The 17,315-nt window shown below is 43.4% G+C and overlaps 1 long non-coding RNA gene across 1 annotated transcript; it reads left to right on the top strand.

The window, feature by feature from the left end:
• The first annotated feature begins 3,805 nt into the window (after positions 1-3,805).
• LOC108788808 lies at positions 3,806-17,088 on the top strand. The gene is made up of 4 exons (XR_001941364.1): positions 3,806-3,883; positions 9,301-9,364; positions 11,168-11,219; positions 17,053-17,088. It is a non-coding gene; the product is annotated as an uncharacterized LOC108788808 (long non-coding RNA).
• Positions 17,089-17,315: the final 227 nt, after the last annotated feature.

Below are 17,315 nucleotides of genomic sequence, written 5' to 3'. Positions count from 1 at the left end.
CACCATTAGATTTCTCTTCTAATCCTGTTGTGTAAAATTTTAGATTTCTCTTTATTTACTTTCCTGTTAACCACTTGAAGACCGCGGTGTATCACCCCCTTCCTGGCCAGGCCATTTTTCAGTGTTCAGCGCTGCGGTACTTTGGCTGACGTTTATTCCGTCATGCAACGCTGTACTGAAATAACGGGCACTTGAAACTGAGCATATGAGGAAAAATGCAGTCAGAATCATTGCCTTGCAAGAGAAAATATTTGTAGTGCCCACAAACCATTCCATTTGGCATAAACATCTGAGTTATTATAGGGACTGTTACAGAAACAATGCAAGGCATTGTGAACGGTCTACAGCAGCACACAGAAACACTGAAAAGGCATCTTATGCAACATTGCTAAAAATGTGAAACCTTCCTTGCAGCCAAGGATACTGCAATCCAGATGTGACAGCATTTTCTGACCTGGAGTTTTATTATTGGTGGGTTGGATAATGTGGAGAGCATCTAAATGAATAAGTGTTTTCCCAAGCAAAGCTGGTATGTGGCTCCAAAGGAATTTTCTAAGTACACTAACATATACTTAGCTACCAGCTATAGAAAACAGGTCCCACAGTACACAGTTTTGGATCACATAATCTTGAAGCGGACCTTTACCCATATCTTTAAAATAACAAACACACCTTTAGCAATGTTTAGTAATGACAATCTATAAACACAGACTTCTAGATAATTGGCGGCTTTGTATTCTTTACATACCTTATTTCTCTTTTCTTCCCCAGTCTTCTGACAGTAGCCATTTTTACTAAGGGCAGGTTACTAGCTCTCCCTTTACAATGCACATCGTCTCAGGGGAGGAAAATGCCTTTCCCTGAGATCTCATGAGATTACAGATGAGATTTCCCAGGAATAGTCAGCTGATGTAAGCTTCCCAAGATGCAACGCTTTGGCAGATTACATCTTTTGTGCCAGAAGTGGTCCGGGAAGTAGATGAACTCTATTTGTAAGTAAATGAAAAACATGTCAGTTTAACTAATGAAAGTAAGATGATTTTAAATTAACATGCAGAGCTGCATGCTGATGTGATTTTTAGTGAAGAGGGGTAAAGGTCCGCTTCAATTGACTTAGCAAAGCACTGAGTTGCTGTTAAAACAAGACCTTGTCACCAACCACCAATAAATTACACATAATAGTAAAGAAAAATCAAGCATTTTAAATGCTTATTTGCAGTATTTTTTTCTTTACATCATTTTTTTTGTTTGTAATTTACTGGTAATGTGTTGTTGAACTTGCAAACATTTTTTACCACTCTAGGAAGAGTCAATCCCCTAGCACAGCCCCCTCCTCCTTTACATCTAATAGCCCTCTTCTCTTCTGAGAGTGTCTAATCACTCTCTGTGCTGGTCCAGCTCCTCTGCCCCTTCTTTCACCACCCTATAGAACCTTTTATGCATCTTGAGTGACAGCTCTGAGTCTTCTGGGGCAGCTGACATCACATCGAAGATGGCATTGCCCTGCAGCAGTCTTAAGGCTTTTGGACGTCAACACAAGGGAGGTTTTACGGGTAAATAACATTCATAAATACATTAAAAGAGAACTATGGCCAAACCTTTTTTTTGGGCTATAGTTCTCTTTTGGGTCACACGAGTACATTTACTAATATACTCGTGTAACCCAAAGTTAGCAAATATTGGACTGCTGCCCACTATATGTTGACAGCACAGAGCCCCGCTGCAGCCAGGAAAGATCCTAATAATATTGTCAGGATCCACCTGGCTGCCTTACTGAAAGCTGGCTCTGCCTCTCTAGAGCCAGAGCCAGCTGTGTTCACCCTCGCCCCTGTCTGTCCCTCCAATGGGTGCTGGAGGAACACAGAGAGGGAAGGGGCAATCCCTGTGAGGAGGGGTGACTGACAGTCCTACAGGTTCAAAAGATGAGCTGCCTAAGCCACATGGAAATGATGGAACGAGAGGCAGGTAGTCCATTAATGGAACCTTCAAAAATAATGAAAAGAGAGTCAGTTAGTCTGACAAATGTACTGTACTGGCCTGTAGTTTGGGATGTACTGGAGCCAGTCAAAGAGATGGAACAACTATGTTCTGGTTAAGGTGGAAGAAAGAAACCCCACCTTGGGGAGACAAAATGCCATAGGCCTCAAGATGACCGTGTCTCTATGTGGCACAAAAAAAAAGTTTTTTTGCAAGACAAGGGTGCTTACTCAGAAACTTGAGATAATGGCAATGAGGAAGGCCACTTTGTGAGTGAGAGAAGATAGAGGAATTTCATGGAGTCACAGGTGGCTGTACAGTTGGAGTGACACCCTGTACAAAGGCTTTCGCCAAGGAATGAGAGACAAGAGGTCTGAAGACTTCCAGAGGTTGAGAATTCAACAGAACATCTGTAGAGTTTAAACAGTCTGTTGGACACTGACTGATAAGCTATGTGCCAACTGTTCCCTCAGGAAATGTTTGTTCAGGTATATCACAATGGGGATGCCTTATGAATGAAGCAGAGAAAGCACAGGAGCCTAGCACATTGGTGGTTACCTGATTCCTGGTGGAGCAAAGGTAAGGGCAATAAACTGGTAATGTTGCTTCCCCACAGCAAAAACAGTTAGCATTGATGCCCTGGAAAGATAGGGGTGTGTATGTAGACATCCGTGATGTCCACAAAGGGTAGCAATCACTGACCTGATAAATTTCATATGGAATTTTTGCACTGGAATAAAAATATAAAGTACTTTTAGATCCAGAATGAGGGGATGCCAATTTAAATTTTGGGAACTGTGAACAGATTTGAGTAGAAACCCTGAAACCTTTCCTTGTCTGAGACAATGGCTATGACTCCATGAGAGAGGAGTTGCACCAAAACAGCATGAAGGTCCACTAGCCTTTGTGGCGAGGTTGGCAGATTTGACAACATGAAGCACTAACTTGAAATTCTAACTTGTAGCTCCTTGATACCATGTTCAGTACCAATGAGTCTGATATACTTTGGGTACAGATGGCCACAAACGCATCTTCCTAATTTGAGAAGTGGGGGAGTCCCATAATTTGCGAACGAAGTACTGAAGAGTGCCAATGCAAGAGTAAGTGGAACAAATCCCATTTCAGACAGCTTTCGCCCCAATGTTGGGTATACTGTAGGAGTCTTCAGCGACAGGATTCCACCAGTGGGTGTATTACAGCCCTGGACCTGTAAAGTCATCAGTGGCTAACCACCATTGCCAAAATGATGATGCTACTTAGCCTCAAGTGAAGTTGTGAATTGTGCAGCCCACCATCAGAGCAGCTACATGAAGTCTGGACCTGGTGGGATGAGGATGGTGTTGTGACTGTTTACTTTTTCATTACTTTGTGAAAAGTGCTATAATTTTTGTCCATGCCATGTTCATTTGTTTTATTTAAAATATTCTGCTGAATTAAAAATCAAGTCAAAGTCTGATATGTATTAAATATGGAATAAACAATGGTGGATGCCCAAATCATTTTGGTCAGTTTCTACTTACCTCATAGAGAATTGTTAATGCTTCTTAAGGGTACCAACACAGTGTGGGTAATGTATCAAAACTGGAGCAGACAAAATCTGGAGCAGCTGTGCAGGGCAACCAATCAGCTTCTTTCTTTCATTTTCAAATCTTAACTAAATAAACTGAAGAGAGAAGCTGATTGGTTGCCACGGTTGTCAGTGAACATTCTCCTATTCCAGCTAATTTACGCACACTTCCTCTAGGCGCGCTGCCGTCAGGCATAGACAGCGCGCGCTCCCGTCACTCCTCAGGTCTTGGCCGTCCTGTGACGTCAGACTCCGCCCTTAGGGGCGCGCGCAGTCAGTCAGGAAAAGGGGGTAAAGAAGATGGCGGATGTGGAGGAGCAGCTGTCCGATGAGGAGAAGGTTGGTGCGTGTATGTGCAATATGATGAGCGGTCTTATGGGCTTCCTTGAAGGAGTTGTACCGGACAGTGTAGGGGCCACGCGGGGACATAGTGGCCCCCCGCTGTGTTTTGGGAGGGGAGGTGTTTCAGGTGAGTGGGCTCCGGTAATAGCGCTCAGCTCGGGGTGGGGGTTGTGTGACTTCCGCCTCTTCTTCCTCCCAGCGTGTCCGCTCCTTCTACGGCCTCGGCCGAAAATAGGAAGGGCGGAGACCGGCCCGGGTCATACATGGAGCCTACATACATAGAAAGGGGCCACTGGCTCAACTGTCATTACTGACTGATTACAGCCGCCCCCCCCCCCTTCCCAGCTCTAGGTGTTCCCTGATCTACCTATTACATGTACTGCCCGTGTATGCTTCATCTGGGGAATGTCCCATGTCAGGAAAGTCCTCAGAGTACATTGGGGGGTCACACTGCTGGGGGTAGTCCTCAGAAAACATGGGGGGGGGGGGTCACATCGCAGGTTTAGGAGTAGGATTGGCGCTATTGTTAGAACCTCTGAGTTGTTATTGATGTCTCTATTTCACATTTTAGACTTCCCTCACTTCCTGCCCCAGTGACAGCCTACAGTAAGGGGAGGTGCCACCTTTTCATGGTTGATACTGGATGTTTCTATTGGGACATTTCTCGTTTACTTTTGTGTCCAGTGACAATTGTACTATTTTGGATTTCTCTCCTTGTGGGAAACAGAAAGCAGGAGTGAATCTCCCTTGGAATGAATCCAAAGCTGGTCATCCACAGATCAGATGTTGTCCCTTTCCTGCTGAGTCCCAACTCAACAAACGTAGATCAGAAATAAGGATACTCCAAAACCCCCAACCATGCTGTTTGGATGGGGATCTTAAAGTTGACTTTTACCCATATCTTTAAAATAACAACAAACACACCTAGAAATGTTTAGTAATGACAATCTACAAACACATACTTCTAGATAATTGCAGGCTTTTTATTCTTTGCATACCGTATTTCTCTTCCCCAGTCTTCTGGCAGTGGCCATGTTTACTAAGGGCAGATTACTAGTCACATGTGACAGGACATGTTACCATGCACATCATCTCAGGGGAGGAAAATGCCTTTCACTGAGATGAGATTTCCCAGCAATGATCTATGACAAGGCAATCACTGTGCGCATTGCTTTGGCAAACTGAAGTCATTTTTCACTTTCAAAGCAGGAAGTGAATGCTCTGCAAGTGTAAGTATTTCATAATCACAGCATTTTACAGCTGTCATGTCTATGTTATTATTAATCATCATAGATGGATGCATTGGTAGAATTTGATTTTGGAGTGTAAAGGTCTGCTTTAACCCCTTTGTGACTGACGACGTACAGTGTACGTCGCCAGCACCGGGGCTGTTTAAACAGACTCCCGGCGGCAATAGCCGGGAGTCTGTTTAAACTTGTAAAGCCGACTGTCGGCTTTACAACAGAAGCGATTCTGGCGACTTACCTGTCGCCAGATCGCTTCTGTGTCCCGAAGAAGGCCCCCCCGAACACCCCCGCCGTGCTTCCCGGGCTCCGTTGCCCCTCCTACTTCCGTTCATCGATCCCCTCCCCGTTCTATGGGACCGGGAGCGATGCAGATTGCATCACTTCCGGTCCCTGGGCTGTCAGTTCTGGGCTCCTGCAGCCCAGCTATAAGCTATTGATATAGCTATAAGCACTTCAATAGCTTATTTCCAGTGTAAAGGTGACACTGAGGGTCTTTTGGACCCCCAGCATCACCTTAAAGAGTACCTGTCACCACCATCTGCTATCACATGGGGAGGCTTGTAAGCCCCCCTATGTGATAGCAGTCAAAGTAAAAAAAAAAACAGAACAGTTTTTTAAAATAAAATAAATCTAATAATAAAAAAAAAATGTTTTAAAGTACCCCGCCCCCGCGTGCACGCGCGTCGCCACGTAAACACGCGTCGGGTGCGCTTGCGTATGAAAACGACAAACGCGCTACACATGTTGGGCAGGATCCTTTCCAACTGTGGTACGGCTTTGCATTGTCAGCATATAACAGGCATGATCGTCCTATCTGCTGAGTTTGGGTCACAGGAGTACATTAGTAAATATGCTCCTGTGATCCAAAAGAGAAGTAAAGCCAAAAAAAGTTTTGTTTTGTTTCTGTGGCTAGCTTTAGACTGATGTCATACGAATGAACCTGCCACTGGCAACCGCTCGTCAGCGAAGGATCTTTAAGGGGTCACTTACTCTTTTCTATTGAGTTGCTATTTCACTAACCAGACCAGCAAGATGTTGCTTCCTGGCTAGCGAGCGAGATTCTGCCATGTTTTTTGGGCCAGTGAGGGAGTGATCCCCACCCCCTTGTTATGTCACCCTTGCCTAAGCAGAAAGCAACCACTTTTCTGTTCTGGAAATGTTTTTATCAGAGTTGAATCACACAGGTGTTTGGTTTCATGTCCCTCCTAAAGTAAACCTGCCATTGTTGATGTTATAGGAGAGTCCATTGCTGGCTTTTTAACCCCTTTGCTCCAGCCCTTTAAGGGGCCATAATGCTGGAAGCTGGTAGGAGGGGCTCACGATTATGTAACTACTGTGATTGGCTGTATAGTAATGGCATAATCGGGAGGTTGTCCGTGAGCTGTTTGTACCATCTTGGTCACAATTCTGGGGACGCTGATTGAATGTGTGTGTCAAATCTTAAGGATTCTTGCTGCTGAACCTGCTCTTTGGGCTTCTCCATGTTGAGGATTTATAGGTCTGTACCATACCCACAACAAGAAGTGAGAGGAAATCTCTGGTAGTCAGCAAGGTCACCGGAACTAGTGCCCATTGGAAGATTTCCCCTCTATTACTGTTCTGATGGCATTCCAACATTTGGGCTTTTCCTTCACTTTTATTGATAACGGTCACCAGGACAAATGGAGAGGGTGAATGTCCTTAACGGAAACACAGACGGCAATGAAAACCTGACGTAATCTCTTTCCACTTTATCCAAAACTAAACTAGCTTCAGTTACAAATGTGGAGCTAGCCTGGAATGTGGCCTACGGCCACTGGGCTCTGCATTGTGGTATTTTCCAGACCTCTGTGTACTGTGTTAGCCGCAGAGTGCTCTCCAGATATAGAAGACTCCTGTAGTAAGGCCAGCCGGGCTGAAGCGCTAGGAGCTACCTCTCAATTAGTATAGTTGGGTGCTATTTTAAAATTCCTGTCACTGCCTTCTTACAGCAGTAACCGCACGGAACGCCTAGGTGTAAATGGGGTCTTGGTTCACACCCAGGTGTTTTTGAGCAGTAGAAAAAGCAATTTCCAACACCCATCACAAGAAATCCCATGGTTTCCAATGGCACCTGTTGAGATCAGGGCTTTTTTGGCAGTTTACAGCCTGTTTTTTCCCTCATAGACTTCAATGGAAACGGCAGGAAACCTGTGACAGAAGCATGTTGCTCATTTCCAGGCGTGTTTTTTGTGCGTTTGTACACTCATTCGTCCATTGACCGCAATCTTTCTTGAGCTGCCAGTCAAAGCGCTCGTCTTCATGTACGTGTGTTTTTACGCGTGCAAAAATATGGCAAAATGTGCATGAACGTTCAAAATTTAAAAAAAAGCACGCTAAGCGTGCAAAAACAATGCCACCTTGGTGTGAATGGGGTCTTAGGAAGGAGGAAATGCTTGATTTGGGACACTGCGCAAGAATCAGTATATGCCCTGTGTAAGGATGCAGGAAACTTTACCACGTTTTCCTCCACTTCACAGGAGAGTCCTTTTTCCTATCCTAGATGGTTACCACTCTTGGAGTGCTTGACTGTCTTCAACCCTGTATCTCTCCTAAGTGATCTTGTGGCCTCCAAGTTTAAGAATTGTTTCCTTCTGCTGCTTTACCCTGTGAGGGCTTGCTTCTTCAAAGTCCTCCAGTTGTTCTATATCCTATTCATGTCACTCACCCCCTACTCCTTCTGATTCTGGTTAGGGCTGCAACAACTAATCGACATAATCGATTATAATCGATTATTGTATCCTTGTATGCCAGTTTGCATTACAGTATATCTTCACCACTGCCTACCCCTTCTTTCATACAGGTGCTGTCGATTACCTCACCCTCTCCCTAACGGGATTCTAGGTTACTAGCTTAAAGGTTTCTTATCTGTCAGCTAATATTCCTCTTATTATAGACATCCCCTCCCTGATATGAAGAGTTTAGGGGGTTCTGCTTAATTTTTGCAGTAAAATTGGAGAGAACCCCACTATTTATTTGTGTTCCCATTCATAAAGCATATCTAAAATGTTTTCTATCTTAATATTTCTCGCCTTTCTAGTTGTTTCCATGGTGCCGGCCTTTAGGCAGACTGCAAGCTATTCTAAACAATGTAAAAGTTCAAGTGGAGGGGGGAGAAAGTGGGGACAGACACTATTCGCTGTCATTTATCATACAATGCACAACACAAGCCCTGACATCTTTTAACCTTTTGATAGTTTGAAGATGTCTGGGAGGAGGCTATATGGTCAGCTCAGCTGGTATCTATTTCTGCTACTCATAGACTAACTCAACTGAATTTCCTTCTTAGAACCGGAATGGACCAGAATCGGACCCCTGAAATTATTTTTCAGATCGGCCTTAAGGTGCCCATACACTGTACGATTATCGTCCGCGATCGTGCGATAATCGCAAAGCTTATGGAAGGCGTGCGACCGTTTCTACTGTACGATCGCACGTCTTCCGTCGAACAAGCAGGCTGGAAAACCCGCCGAGAATCGTTAGTGGTGTGCTTGTTCGACAACTGCCGTTTTTTTTTACAAAAAGAGCAAGTACAATGTAAGCAGCAATTGTTTAATATTATGCTACGTGAACTGAGCATGTAACAAATATAAAGTAAGTTTTATCCCGAATTGGCTGCAATAGTGGAAAACCTTTTAATCCTCCGACTGTAGAATGGTTGATCCCTCTGGATATAAATTATCTATCCGAGTTTCCTTTCCCTGAACTCAAGGGTTAGGTAGGCTAGACTTGGGCCCTTACCCTAGTAAACATTACTTCTTGTTGACCACCTTAGCTGTTAGTCCAAGTTTTGTTTCTTCTGTTTAGGTAGCTTTTTGTTCCCTCTATTTTCCTTCTGGAGGATTATTAGTTGTCCTCCACATTGCAAATAAAGGAACACCATTCTGCAGGTAGCAATTTTCTCTTACTATTGATTACCTGTGCTGATCTGGAGCACTAGGTTGATCCTTGGTGCTCTCCCCTGGATCTTGGCAATTTCATATTTGCACCTAAACTTGTATTATGTGATTATAAGTAAAAGTGTACCAGATATTAATGTGACAGAATGTCTTTAAAAGCACACTGGTAACTATTCAGTGATCCATTATCCAGTTTTGACTTTGTCTTTTTAAGTTAATTAATTTTGTCTTGTCTACTTTTTTGTTTTAGGTACGTGTAGCAGCAAAATTCATCATCCATGCTCCTCCAGGAGAATTCAATGAAGTGTTTAATGGTGAGTAATGCAGTTATTTGTTTTTTCTTTCCTCTCAACTTTACTGACATTTACAGATAAAAACAATGGGCAGCTTTGAAAATTATCTGCAGCCCCTGATTGGTTTCCAGGCAAATTCAAGTAATGATCCTTAATCGAGCCGTTCAGTGGGATTTTTTTATTGCGATGTAGCTCATCTGTATGTGCCTGCATTGACTGAAGGGAACATATTCTCCAAATAACAACAAACTGCTCCCGGTGGATCTTGGCTCACATGCCCATTGAACATGGTTGGGTGCCGATCCTGGTTCATCTTGCCAGCAGATAAGTATGAAGGATTCACTGAGCAACAGGACTGTGCAATACTTTTTTTTCTTAGTTTATGAATTGGCTCAGGATACAGCTATTTTACGATTTATTTATTTTAGTTTTGCACAGTCTGTGTGGTGAATCTTTTGTATTCATGAGGTATTTTTTATCAGCCTGAGAAATGGAGTGTCTTTACAATGTAGAATTAGGTTGTGCTATGATCTAAGGACAGTTTGCATATCTTAAAATATGCGTGTACCAATTTTCTTGTCGAATAGTATGTTAGTGGAAAAAAAGTATCCTTTTTTTTTACTGTAGTTAGTACAATGGAACAGCTTTTGTCCCTTCGGTATCTTAGATAAGGGAGTGTTACATCAGTTATAAAAAGAAAATAATTGTTGCATTGCTTTAAGCTCTGCATTCTGCCAAATCCGTTACTTTGGGTGCAGACCTGCAAGCCCTGCATAATTTTGGTGCAGGATGGGCCAGTGCTTTCAATGAGAAGGTTAGTAAGTGCTGGACATAGTGTTAGTGGTAAGGTAAAGGCCAAGGGTTAGCCAGTGAGGTGTGGATTACAGGGTAAAGCTGGCCATACACTGTACATATTTTGTCTGGTTCTTGATGAACCGGCCTTAATTCGTTCAGTGGGTGGTTCTGTTTCCACCCTTCTGTCCAGCATCCTTCTATCAGAAAATTGAAGTAGCCAGTTGGAAAATTTTCAGATGAACAATGACGGCAGGCAGTCGGCTGCTGTCACCGTTTGGGTATTCTGACAGTGGCAACCCACCACTGTCACAATACAGCAGCACAGCAAGAGATTTGCATATAATAGATGTCTCCAAGCGTCGATGGTGGAATCTGTTTATTATATTTAGTTCAATCCAAAGGTGGAGCAAAAAAAAAAAAAGTGTATTGCCAACTTTAGGGGTCAGTAGATATTGTGTGCCATTGTGCATAATATAGTTCATTATGTGACTTTAAGAACTCTGCGCATATGGGGCACTGGAATGGTTAAGTGCTCGTTTTAGGATCTGAAACAAAAAAAGATATATATACCCACCCGATCCTCAGTCACACCTGGCTGCTAGACTGGTCCCTGGTCAATGCAAGCTTGAACGCGACATCGCGCGGCAAATCTCGAGATGTCGCGCAATATGCAAATCGCGCAACAAACGCGCGATTTGCATATCGCGCAGTGGGAACGGGGCCTAAGGTGTTTATCTACTATGGCTGTTTTTTTAACTGTTCCCTGATGGATCATGCACTAGCGGGAACATATCTTATTGTGCACATACAATACATTCTGAGTGTTATGTGTGAATCACTGTAATATCTACATGTTGTGGCAGACATCAACATCATCGAGTGTTGCATGCATCTAAATGTGCAGTAGGTGAAAACAGAATATACTTTTAACTGCATTTTTACTTTCACATGCATGTCTATATAAATTCCTAATATTGTATCAAGTAACAATCTAATACATTCCTCTTTTTGTATGCTTTTTCTGTACAGATGTTCGGTTACTACTTAACAATGACAACTTACTCAGGGAAGGCGCTGCTCAGTAAGTTGTTTTTTTTTTTTGTCGTTCTGATTCCTCCAGGATTTCGAACACACTGTTCAAAGCCTGTACTACTGTGCAATAGCCTATGCATGTAGTTGAGGCAGAAGTGCACAAGTGTAAAAACGTTGTTTATTGTGAAAACTTTGAATGTTTAATATATAAGTAAAGAGAATGATTGATTGTGGGTTTAGAAGTGGCCTGACTGTTTTTTGCTTTTACAGATATTTATATAAATGTAAATTTTGCCATGCACTGTTATCAAAACTTTACATACTGCCCCGGTGAATATTTATTCTTGAAAACCCGTAATTGCCCACCGTGGTGCACACAGAGAAAGAAAATAATTATGCCAGCCAAAAATAAATCACCCTTTTATTAGAAAGCTGTAAGAACAGACCTGTATAACCCCTCCCACTTGCAGCCTGCTCTTTACTGGGAAACACCCTTGCATCAAGGAAGTAACTGTGGGCACCTCTAAGCACCTGTGTGCCTAAAATGCATCATTGGTCTCAATGTCTTGTGCTATGCTTTTGTAAAGGAATAAAGGATGAGTATGAACATAGCTGGTGCACGGTCATCCAGTTGTCCTGTGTAGTGGCTGTCGGCAAATGAGCTGCACAAGCACCTAGCAATAGCAGGCAATCATGGACTAACCTGGAGCAACATATTGCTTTTCTAAAGTGGACAACTTTGTCACCAGAACCATTGATCCCTTGGCCTTTGTAGTAGATGCCTTGGTGGCATTATGGGTTCAGTTCAGCCTAATCTATGTGTTTTCTGCCCTCTGAAACTCAATCCTTCATAGGATGGCATTCCGGTGATTGATCCCAACTGGCCCAAGAAAACTGGTATATGAATGTAGCCAAACCCAAGGACCAGTATTCCACCCTGCTTCTCTGTCACTGACTTCAATGGCCTGGCTGTTGAAGGCCAGGTCCTGAAGGATAGAGGCCTTTTGGGCGCTGCCGTGCCTGTGCTCCTGATCACTAGGGATCCATTTTTCCCACAAGGTCTACTATTGCACCTGAAAAGCTTTTCACATGGTACAAAGCAAGGAATTTTCATTCCAGGAAGTATTCCTATTCCTCCAGCCTGGTCCAGGCCATCGTTTAGCTGTAATTACTGTCAATGGTCAAATTTCTGCCTTGACGACAGTTTTTCAGCGGTTTGCCCCCTTACTCTCTCTAGTGAAGGCCGTTGTGCAGGGGGTTACTGACGTCCCCCCGTAAGCACACCGGTGTTTCCAGGGGACCTCAAATTAGTCCTGTCTGTGTTACAGAAGCCAACCATTTAACCTCTCAAGAGATATTCTACTGGAGCTACTTAACTCTCAAAATGGCCTTCCTTGTTGTCATCACTTTTGTCAAGCGTGTTTCTGAATTGGCGGCCTTCACTGGTTATCCACAAGGGTGAAGTAGTGCTGAGACCTAGGACCTCTTTTCTTCCTAATGTGGTCTCTGCTGTCCACCTTAACCAGGACATTGTCATACCATCCTTATGTCCTGCTCCTATACATGAAAAGAGGTGTCTCTCCACTGTTTCGACATGGTTGGGGCCAACTGCGTTTACCTCTCAGCTACTGCTGCCATCCACAAGTCTGCATCCTCCTTTGTTATTCCTCCGAGTTCCCATCTGAGGCAGCTGGCTTCCTGTTCCACTTTCACTAGGTCAATTCTGTGAACCATCACTCTGGTCTATTGAAGGGTAAAGTCCCCCCTCCGTCCTCCCCCTTCACTCTACTAGGAGCATTAGTGCTTCTTGCGTCTTCCAGCACCCAACTGCAATTTCCAAAATCTGTAAGGCTGCCACCTTGTCCTCTGTTTACACTTTTGTCAGGTTTGCCAGGTGGACATCCAGATCTAGCTTCAGACATGAAGTTCTTTAGTTGGTCCCATTTGAGCTGTGGGCCTTTTGTTGTAGGTTCCTGTTGGGTTTTAAAAAAAAAGCTGCAACAGTTAATCGATTTAGTCGATTAAAATCGACGATTTGAAAACATTGGCAACGCTTTCGATCGTCGATTCGTCGGCTATCGATTGATTAGCCTGTTCGGGGCTCCACACGCGGCCTAAGTCACGCTGCTCCCCTTGCGCCCGACGTGCCCGCGCCGCCGCATAAGCCACACCCACCGCACAGGTTGAAGCCGTGCACGCCGCTGGTCTCCTCGCTGTGAGCTCCCTCAGCTGCCGCTTAAGCCACGCCCACCGCACGCTGAGGACATGCGGCCCTCTCCTCCCGGTGAGCCGCTGCCCGCTGACAACACCGTCATTCAAAGTAAGTTGAGATCGGCCAGGAGCTTTTTAATGTTTCCTGTTGGGTTTTTTTGTATTTTTTTATACACACTGCACACTGCAGAACATTAGCAGCTATAGAGGAACAACAAATCCCAGCAATAATACATTAAATACATTAAAAACTGGTGTTCTGCAGTGTGCCGGTGTATTATACATTGGTATTGTTTATTGTATTGTGCATTGTATTGTGCATGGTGTTCTGCATTGTATAATACAGCGGCACACTGCAGAACATCCGCAGCTATAGAGGAACAACAAATCCCAGGAATAATACATAAAACACCCGGTATAATGTATTATTGCTGACATTTGTTGTTCCTCCTCTATAACTGCTGGTATTCTCCATTGCGCTGTATAATGTATTGCTGGGATTTGTAGTTCCTCTATAACTGGTCAGTGGTAATCTGCATTGCACAGTATAATCATTATACAGCACAATGGAGAATACCACCTGCTATAGAAGACTACAAATCCCAGCAATAATACATTATATACAATGCAATGCAGAATACCAGCAGTTACAGAGGACTACACAGGGGTGTGGAAATTTTTTTTAAAACTACTTGTCCAAGGGCTAAAGTGGGGGCCAAATCTACTTGTCCTTCACGACAATCTACTTGTCCCAATACAAAAAATAGTTTTAATCAAAACTAAGGATGCACCAATACCAGTTTTTCGTTATCGAGTACCGATTTTTTTTTTTTTGCTTTCGGATCTCGCCGACACTGAATACTAATACCGGTGCTTCTGCTGACATAAAGCAGGCTTCCCTGGTAATCAGGAAACCGGGCAGCAGGTAATGACATCCCGTCCAGATTCCTGATTGCCACGGAAGCCGTCTCCATGTTTGGCCTGCTTGATTGCGATTGGCCGGGTTAACCTGCTTCCCGGTCAATCAGGAAGCCGGGTGGCGAGTAATGACCTGATTGACCTGGAAACTGGCTCGATGCTGATTGGCCAGGAAGCCGGCTTCCTGATTGCACGGGAAGCTGGCTCCATGTTCCCCTACGGCACTGCCAGTCAGAGGAAATTTTCATCTGGCCGTAAGTTCCAATATCGGGGAAGGTATCTGAGCATTTGGGTGAGTACGAGTACTTGCCCAAATACTCGGTATCGGCACTGATACTAGTATCAGTGCACCCCTAATCAAAACATATTTTACTGTGCTAAATAGCGCTTCTCACTGGTCAGCGCAGTCATCTGACCACGTTGACCAATGAGTGCTTGCAATTTGCTGGCGGCTCCACAATGTACATTTCAGCTCTGCTTGTCCGGAGCCGGGCTGAATGTACTTTAAAACTACTCGCCCGGCGCCCGAAACTGCATGTCCCGGGCGTCGGGCGATAGGATTTCCACACCCCTGCTACAAATCCCAGCAATAGTACATTATAGTATAATGTACTATTGCTGCATTCCTCTATAGCTGCTGGTATTCTGCACTGCGCCGCTGTGTAATGTACTATATTGCACACCACACTTTTTTTTTCTTTTCTTCCACCGCTCCAAGCTTGCTCCCGTGATGGACTACAATCTCAATAGAAACTAGTAGTCCATCACTGGAGCCTTTTTTTTTTTTAACCGATTAATCAAACTTAATAATTGGCTACCTAATCGATTATGAAAATAATCGTTAGGTGCAGCCCTAGTTTTTTTTTTGTCTTTTTCAAAGGCCTTTGATTTGTTGCCTGCCCCTCTGTTGGGCTGCTTTTGGACATACCATTGGTTCCAGGGGTGATTCCCTTTTTATCCTGTCATGTATGTTCAAGAAAACAGGATCTTAGTCTTACCTGTAAATTCCATTTCTTGAAATACAAGACACAGGACCTTCCCTCCTGTTTTTCTGTGGACCACTCTTGTACTGCTTCCTGCAAAACTGAGGCAGGCTGAGATTGGTAGGGACTATTCTGAGCTGTCCTCACAGCTTTGATTTGCCAGTGTCCATTCACCTGAAGGTAGCTGCATAACACATCTGCCAATGAATTAACTCCTTGTGTCCTGTGATGTACTCCAACAAACAGATTTTTCAGGTACATAAATCCGCTTTTAATCTTTTCAGTGTAGCAGAATTTCAGGCAAGCATCTAAATTCACACGTGTAATGCATATTTGTGGTCTTTTTATATGCCAAAGCATTTATATTCTGTTCAGCCTGTCTTGACATTTGCACACCTCTGCTACACTATACAGTCAAGCAAGTAATATGGCTGTTTCTTTTAACAGGTTTTGTGTTGTTACCAATCTGCTTTTTGGACAATTCATTAAAAACTGTGAAAGTGGAATAGGCGTTAACTTCCGGCTATACATTATAGCAGCGGTATTTGATTGACGAGACCAGCTGAAGTACAAATCTTAAGTTAACATACTCATCGGCCACTTGTTAATTACGGGTTGAACTCCCTTGATTCTTCCTGCCATAGATTCAACAAGGCGCTGGAAACATTCCGTAGAGAGTTTGGTCCATTTTGACATGATAGCATCACGCAGTTGCTGCAGATTGGTTGGCTGCACATCCATGGTGCTAATCTCCCATTCTACCACGTCCCAAAAGTGCTCTATTATATTAAGATCTGGTGACTGTGGAGGTCATTTGAGTACGGTGAACTCATTATCATGTTCAAGAAACCAGTTTGAGATGATTTTTAGCTTTGTGACATGGTGTGTTATCCTGCTGGAAGTAGCCATCAGAAGATGGGTGCACTGTGGTGATAAAGGGATGGACATTGATACAAGGCAGGATGGATCCATGCTTTTACGTTGTTTACTCTTGTTGTTTACGTTGTAATACTCTTCTGCATACCTCAGATGTAACCTCAAGTGGTTGAGTTACTGTTGCCTTTCTGTCAGCTTGAACCAGTCTGGTCATTCTCCTTTTCGGACCATTCTGTGTAAACCCGAGAGATGGTTGTACATGAAAATCCCAGTAGATCAACAGTTTTTGAAATACTGCGACCAGCCCGTCTGCCGTCTGGCAACAATAATCATGCCACATTCAAAGCCACTTGTATCACTTTTCTTCCCTAGTTTGAGCTGCAGAAGATCTTCTTGACTTCTTGCCTAAGTGCATTGAGTTGCTGCCAGTTGATTGGCTGATTAGATATTTGTGTTGACGAGCAGCTGTAACGAATAAAGTGGCCAGTGAGTGTATATGTATTGCAACACTGTATTTAGCGGTATGTTTGCCATTCCACATAAATGTTTTGATTTCCTTGTTTCTGTGTACTTGAGTGACAGTCATATTTGCTTACTACATGTGGAAGTTTTGCGTTGCCAACCTTCTGTCCTCACTCTAAATCCCCTAGACAGGGTCTAATTTAAAACAATAGACTATACAGTATCCAATGACATGAAACATCCCCATGGCAAGAGACCCGAGGGAGCTTAGAAGTGGCATTTCTTCAATTATGAGAAGCATGAAAGAATGTAAATTGACGTGGCCCATGGATTTGCGTGATGTGTGAATTGTGATGATAGACATTCTTTGAAGGTTTTCTATCATTATTGTTGCATATACTGACTTTTTTTTTTTTCTCCTAATACATCTAGTGCTTTTGCACAGTACAACTTAGATCAGTTCACGCCGGTGAAAGTTGAAGGCTATGAAGATCAGGTATGTACATCGTTGTCTGCATAGCTTATTTTTTCCTTCAAAGTTTATTGATGTGTTTTTGTTGTATAGCTTTTGAAGTGTGATTTTTCTAGATTTACAGATTTTAAAAAGGGTGTATATATGTGTGTGTATATGTGTATGTATATATATCTATATCTATAGATATATAGACAGGGCTTGAAAAATTTGGCGGTGTCTC

This window comes from Nanorana parkeri, unplaced genomic scaffold, assembly GCF_000935625.1.
Source record: "Nanorana parkeri isolate BGI_ZX_2015 unplaced genomic scaffold, ASM93562v1 scaffold15, whole genome shotgun sequence".
NCBI classification, from domain to species: Eukaryota; Metazoa; Chordata; class Amphibia; order Anura; family Dicroglossidae; genus Nanorana; species Nanorana parkeri.
This window is presented reverse-complemented; position numbering and strand designations above follow the sequence as displayed.